The 7523-nt window shown below is 41.2% G+C and overlaps 1 non-coding gene across 1 annotated transcript; it reads left to right on the forward strand.

Annotated features, from left to right (window-relative positions):
- The first annotated feature begins 4126 nt into the window (after window positions 1-4126).
- trnae-uuc lies at window positions 4127-4198 on the forward strand. Its single transcript has one exon. It is a non-coding gene; the product is annotated as a tRNA-Glu (tRNA).
- The last annotated feature ends 3325 nt before the right edge of the window (window positions 4199-7523 follow it).

The following is a 7523-nucleotide window of genomic DNA, read 5'->3' on the forward strand; positions in this document are numbered from 1 at the left end:
CACACATACATACACACACACACACACACAAAGAGACACACACACACATACAGACACACACACACACACACACACACACACACAGACACCCACACACACACACACAAAAACACTTAAATGAAGTGATATTTATTTGACAAATGAACGCTGATAACAACAAAAAAGGCGACAACAACATTGTAAAAAGGCGAGAAGAAAGTCGACACAAACGTTAAAAAAACGGCACAAAACGTCAACATAAGCGTTGAAAAAAGCACCGGAAGAACTTACAAAGATGCCGATAACATATGGAGCTAAATCAGGGCCAAATGTTTTGTTAATTTGAAAAAAAAATATATAGTTGAAAAACTAAAGCTTGAAATTTAAAATATAAGTTTTGGTCTAAAACTTTAAAAAATAAAACCATGTATTCAAACTAAAAATAAGTGTACCAATTTTTCTTTCAGTTTGAATGAAATTTAGATTAAATTCTGGAATTATTTTGAATAAATTATTAATTTTTCACTTTTATATTTGTTTTCAGTTCCACATTTCATGTTTTAAGATTCAAAACTTATTTTTTTTAGCCCGTCCAGGCGGCCCACAGCTCCGCTCCTGGCGCTGACACACCAACCCGTTAATCTGCCGTCTGACAGTCTGGCGAGGTCGGTGACTCGAGTCTGGTCGGTGTGTTCGTGCCGTCTTCAGTCTGAGGAGCCGTCGGCCTTCATTTGGGCCGACCTGACTTCAATATTCGTCTCAATGATTTCAATCAAAAATGATGCCTTCATCCACACATTAAAACATGCTTTGTTTTCCTCAATTTGAAGACAGAAGTAAGAAAGTAAGACGGAAACAGCAGCTCTGTGATAGTCATGCAGGTTTTTGTTGTCTTAAACAAGTCTTCATAGCACTTCATAGATTTGATCTGATTTCATCTGCATCCAAATAATAATAATTAATACTTGTCAACAGGAATCTTTTTTTCCTTCAAATATAAAGTGGTTAATGTTTCTGATTCTCTCTTGTTTCTGTCATTTTAATCAAATAATAAACAAATATCATTGCAGTTATATCTGTGAGTGTTTCTTTATTGCTCTTGTTTCAACTTTAACTTATTGAAAGCAGATAATCAAATTCAACATCATAGCAATATAAAGAAACAGTGAATGAAAGTCGTTTTCACATATAAACTCTAGGGCTGGGACAATATGCTTTTGTTCTGGTTTGATTCTTTCACCATTCATGGGTGCCGATTGGATATGTTTTTGCGGTTTTAATTTATTGCAAAAAACATGGACTTTTGAGCCCCAGACCAGCCCACCACTCCTTGCACTCCCCATCAACACATGTACATACCAGCCCCTAATACTGCCACTAAGCTGAGTGGTGAGTAATGACGTTCTTCCACTACATGGTACCTGCTTGACTCTGCTCGACTCTACTCGCCTTTTTTCGTTTTCCATTATGAAAACAAGTCCCTGGTACCTGCTAACAGGTACTTTTTTTAGTATCACCTCTGTCGAGGTTCCCAGTGAGCTGAGCAAATACCAAAAGGTAACGTGAAAGTGACAGAGGGGGGTGTCCTGAACAAACCCGCCATTTTTAAATAGTTTAGCCAGCTGTGGGTTTTTTTGCTGCCTCCAGCTTCATCTGAAACAAAATGTTTCTTCTGGCAACAACAACACACCTTCCACGTTCTGTGTGTGTGTGTCGCGTTAGGTCACGGCAGTTTACTGCGGCGCCGCTACGACGACCAGCCAAGCTCGCCTCATGCATGAGGAGGTACTAAATCTGCAATGGAAAAAGGAGGACGGGGCACCGCGGCCGACTCGAGTCGAGCCGAGTAGAGCTGGTACTAGCAGTGGAAAAACGCCATTAGATAGTATGATGATGTCTCACTGAGTATAAAAAGCTGCCTGGCTCTTGATGGCAGGAAGGCTAAAGGTTAAGGGAGGAGCCTGGCTGTCATTAAGATGTCTTGTACAGTAAACACGTCTGGAAGTTAAGCTAAAGCTGCATTTTGTACATAGTATGCAGCTTGTGTTATAGTGGATAAATCAGAAAGCTATAGTAGTATGTGTGCGAGTGCTAGCCCGGAAATAATGAGCGGGATGAGTGATGGACGCCTCTCAAAATATGATGAAAATCTTTTAAACTGACCTTTGTTGATCTGAAATGAAGACAGATTCAGCAACTGCACGGCCTATTTCTCTCTTAAAATGTTTTCAGAAACACGTTTCGGTGAACTATTTTAGTACAATATGAGATATCGTATATCTCAATAAATCATCAGAACATTCATACTCCTGAATGTGGAGACAGACTCAGTTTCAGTAATGTCTGTTTTTATAATATAATGAGTTGATGTCTCTGTTGTTATTATTTGCTGCTCTGTGGACACAAAGACTGAGAGGAACCAGCAGAGGGAGACAGTACAGATAGTTTCTGCTCCTTTATTCTTCTCCTCCTCTACATCTCAGAGGGAAATATTGGGCTTTTTACTGCAGTAAATCTATCTGATAATTATATGTACGTGTTAAAGTCAAAATAGTTCATCTAGACGTCAGAGTTTGGACATCATCCCTCTGGAGTTCTGATTCTTCAGGGGTCAGGAGATCATCTTTGCCTGGGTTTAAATATGATTTATGAAATAAGAAATACAGAAAACATTACAAAACATGAGTCCCATATGGTCTAGTGGTCAGTATTCCTGGTTTTCACCCAGATTGCCTGGGTTCAACTCCTGGTAGGGGAATCAGTATTAAGTTGAATTAATTCTCCTGTAGTCTTCAGGTTCAATTTCACCCATTTTCAAAAAATGTCTATATCATAAATTTAGGTTTCTTTCAACCAACTTGCCAAAAATGAATGTAGATCCATTTAACGCTCTTCTCAAGTAAAATGAAGGATCACTTCACTACTTTCATTGAATTTTGGGTGTTTTTTTTCAATTATATAGCATATTTCTGCTTTTTAAAACTCAAAAATTAGGTTCAGTGTCCATGAATTCCAAGAATAAGTTTAAAACTCGTTGTATGAGTAGGTAGTAGGCCCAGTGGGGGAAAAAGCGCCAAATGTAAAAGTGACAAAAATGTCGTAAAAAGGGTCAAAAACTTGGAAAAAAAATGTAAAAAAAAACAACAAAAACATTGAAAAAACAACAAAAATAAAAAAAAAATGAAAAAACTGCAACAAAAAGTGCCGTAAGGTGAAAGACTTGTTGAAAAAAGTGTATGTGTTAATCTTTCATATTTCTTTAGCCGGGAGGACAACACAAGGGGTTAGACTGGATTCAGGTAAGTTATCTTCTGTTACGTTTACGTCTGGCATCCACACTACTGCGGCGTTTCCGAGCCCCTAAAACTTTAACATTTGGAAACTCTGCTGCCCCCGTTCTGGTTTATAAACTGCTGCGTTGCTTTGTAGTCTGGACGGACTCAAACGGAGACATTTGGAGACGATGACCCAGGTCGGTCTGTGGAAAAGGGAAGAAAAGCTCAAGTTCCCAAATTAACCCTCCTGTTGTCTTCTTTTTTTCAACGTTTTGGTCGTCGCTGTTCCCGATGATTTTGTCACTTTTTTCGTTGTTTTTTCCCGACATTTTTTAAGCTTTTTACCAATGTTTTTGTCTGTTTTTTTCCATGCTTTTTTTATTTAATTTTTTTTTTTATGTCTTTGAAGCTTTGTCTGACATTTTTGTGACTTTTTTTCAACATGCTGTTATAATTTCTTTTTTTTCAAATGCTATAAAATACAATAAAACACCCACATTCAATGAAAGTAGTGAACTGATCATTAATTTTACTTGTGAAGAGCGTTGTAGGGAACCATCCACGTTACTCTTTTTGACAATTTTGTTGAAAAAACAAAAGAAATTTCTGATGTAGAAATTTTTGAAAATGGGTCAAATTTGACCCGAAGACAACAGGAGGGTTAAAGAGGACAAAATGCTGTCATTTCATTTGGTTAATTAAACTCATATTACAGTAAATCAACGCTGACGCGTTCCGGCACTAAAGCCAAATGTCAAACACGGCCGAACTGAAGCTCACACTTTTGTCTCTTAGGTGACGAGAAACAAAGACGCGTGAAAGCGATCTCGTGTAGCTTGAAGAAACTAATATCTTCTGCTGCAGAACATCAGTCCCATATGGTCTAGCGGTCAGGATTCCTGGTTTTCACCCAGGCGGCCCGGGTTCAACTCCCGGTATGGGAATCAGTGTTTCTTTGATCATCGATTAACATTTGGCGTCCAACGTAGAAGTGAAGACGTAGCCTCAGAGGATGCTGTGGTCCCTCAATCACTCAGACTCTCCTCTGTTAGAAGATTTCAAAACACTTAAATGAAGTGATGTTTTTTTCACACAAACGCATCAACGTAAGCGACGGAAAAAGTTACAAATGATGCCGATAACAACGACAAAAAAGGCAAAAAGAAAGTTGACACAAACGTTAAAAAAAGCAACAAAAAACGTCAACATAACCATGAAAGAAATGCCGGAAGAACTAAAGGCCCTGACACACCAACCTGATAATCAGCCGTCTGACAGTTTGGCGAGGTAGGTGACTCGAGTCTGTTCGGTGTGTTCCGTGCCGTCGTCCGTCAGAGGAGCCGTCGTCCTTCATTTTGGCCGACCTGACTTGCTGGGTCGGAGGGCGGGCAGTCAGACTTCAATGACCCATCTGATTGGTTGAGAGCTAACCCGGAAATGACGAGCGGGATGAGCGTGACTAGACTCTCTCAAAATCTGACGAAAACCTTTCAAACTGACCTTTGTTGATCTGAAATGAAGACAGATTCAGCAACTGCACGGCCTATTTCTCTCTTAAAATGTTTTCGGTGAACTATTTTAGTAAAATATGAGATCGTATTCTGAACGAGCTGCCATTATGCCGGTTGAATAATGTAGACCCATGTGACGCGTTCGTCCAATCAGCTGCCGGTTTTCATTTTTTGGGCAACAATACAGATTAGCGCCGCCTGCTGCTATGGAGACGTATTACAAGTCGGCGTTGCTTCGAGGCACTTTTTGGACCTCGGGGAGCCGACCGATCAGTCCGACTGCCTTTTCTGCCGACGGTCAGCTGTCGGGTTGGTGTGTCAGGGGCTTAAGAGACAAAAGAGCGAGCTTCAGTCTGAGTGTTATCCGAGGAAGGTTGAAATCACCACCAGCGATGTAACTAATGCCCTGTTTACACGTACATGGTTATTTTAAAAAACTGAGACATTCCCTTCATTTGTGCCCTTCGTTTACACGCAAACGGAGAATTCTCCTCTGAAAACAAGTCTTTCTAAAAGCTCCGGCCAGAGTGGAGATTTTGAAAATCTTCGTTTGCATGTTTGCATGTAAACTGAGACAAACGGAGGTTTAGGCAGCCGAGGGTTCAACAACTTCTTTTTGATCATAGTCCGTCTAAACTTCAGCTCAATTTCAATTTCCGAATGTCAAATCTGACCAGCAAAACATTTGTTCATTATTTAGTTTTGTTCTACATGTTGTGTTTTTCCTCGCTAACTGTTCCACAAGTTTCACTTTTTAACCCACGATATATATACACGTTCTTTATATTTGTCCTAACCCTTTAAACTAAACTGAGTACTCAATGAATCCCCCCCCCATCCTGGAGTTCACTGACTTTAAAATTTAAACAGAAAGACCACAAACACATCACAGTAACTTTATGCTTTTATTGTGAAAAGAGACAGAACTCAAAACTAAACATGACACAAGTCAACGGCATTTCTACAATTTCATGATCACAGCTTCCATCTTTAAAGGACTGGAAGTGGAAGAAGTTTACAATGTTCACGAGGAATCTGTTCAATCATTCTGAATTATTTTATACAAAGTTCATTCATTAGTTTATAACAATAACCTGACATATTTTTATAAGTGTGATCCTGTACAGACTCAACTGATCAGCAGTGATAAACAGGAGGAGACTCTCTGTCCTATACAGAACACAGACACACTGAGGAACCAGGATACCTGACCCTAAACCCAGGATAAAGAGGCTGAGTGAATGTGGTGTTGAAGGTGTAGAGGTGGATCAGTGAGTCAGAGGAGACTGAGTAGAAGGACAGAGAGCCAGCAGGACAGTCCACATACACTGCTACTCTATCAGAGACAGAGGAGGAGGAGATGGATGTTGATATGTTATTGTGCCAGACAGAGTAACTATCATTATAGCAGAACAGACTCCAGGACTGATCATTATATCCAAACAAACAGTCAACACTGACTCCTCTCCTCCTGATTCCTCTGTAACTCACTGATATATTAACCCCTCCTCTCCTCTCGACCTCCCAGTAACAGCGACCAGTCAGACCATCTCTACACAGCAGCTGATCCCAGTAGTCAAACCTCTCTGGATGATCAGGATATGGCTGATCCTCCTCCATCACTAATGTCACCTTCCTGTTGTTGTCAGACAGTTTGAGGTTTCTGTTCACTGTGTTTGTGTCGAGTGTGAGTTCACAGGAATCTGACGGAGAGAAGGAGACACAACACAGCTGCAGTTATTAACCAATCAGCACTTTGATGATGACATCAGAGGGTTGGATGAGTGATGTCACAGTTTGATGAATGAAATTAGAAACACACTTACACCTCCATGGACCTGGTGTCAACCATCTGACTCCAGCAGGCTCCACCCTGAAAGGAGGGGGGGGGGGGAGAGCTGAGAGAGAGAGACAGAGACAGAGAGACCGAGAGACAGAGAGAGAGAGAGAGAGACAGAGAGAGAGATAGCGAGAGAGAGAGAGAGAGAGAGCGAGAGACAGAGAGAGAGAGGGGAGAGAGAGAGAGAGAGAGACAGAGAGAGAGAGACAGAGAGAGAGCGAGAGAGAGAGAGAGAGAGAGAGAGAGAGAGAGAGAGAGAGACAGAGAGAGAGAGAGAGAAACAGAGAAACAGAGAGAGAGACAGAGAGAGAGAGAGAGAGAGAGAGAGAGAGAGAGAGAGCTCAACCTGGAATACACTGCAAGAGGATCTAAAACTGTCCAATTTGATCCCACTAGGGGATTTTAAACTAATTTTAAGGCTACTGGAAAAACATCTTCGAAATCCTATTCTTGTTTTAAGTACTTTAGTGTTTTTAGGGCATTTTCACACCTGAAAGTCCGAACCAAGGTTCATGTTGTTGTTACATTGTAACATTTGATCCGGTAAGTTTTGGTTTCACACTGCAGTTATACAAGCACACTAAAGATCTCTACCTCTACGTCCTGCCGTCATCATGTACGTGAGCTGCGTCTTCAGATAATTATAATAGATTGGTCTGTAGACGGGCTTCCCCGTCCTCTCGTCTCCTCTCTCTGGGTCTGAGTTTTTTCAACTGCTGCTGCTCTCTCCTACTGCCTGCTGCTCTCCCCTACTGCCTGCTGCTCTCTCCTACTGACTGCTGCTCTCTCTCCTACTGACTGCTGCTCTCTCCTACTGCTGCTCTCTCTGCTGCTCTCTCCTCTACTGCCTGCTGCTCTCCCCTACTGACTGCTGCTCTCTCCTACTGCCTTCTGCTCTCTCATACTGACTGCTGCTCT

The sequence above is a fragment of the Sander lucioperca genome, chromosome 7, assembly GCF_008315115.2.
Source record: "Sander lucioperca isolate FBNREF2018 chromosome 7, SLUC_FBN_1.2, whole genome shotgun sequence".
NCBI classification, from domain to species: domain Eukaryota; kingdom Metazoa; phylum Chordata; class Actinopteri; order Perciformes; family Percidae; genus Sander; species Sander lucioperca.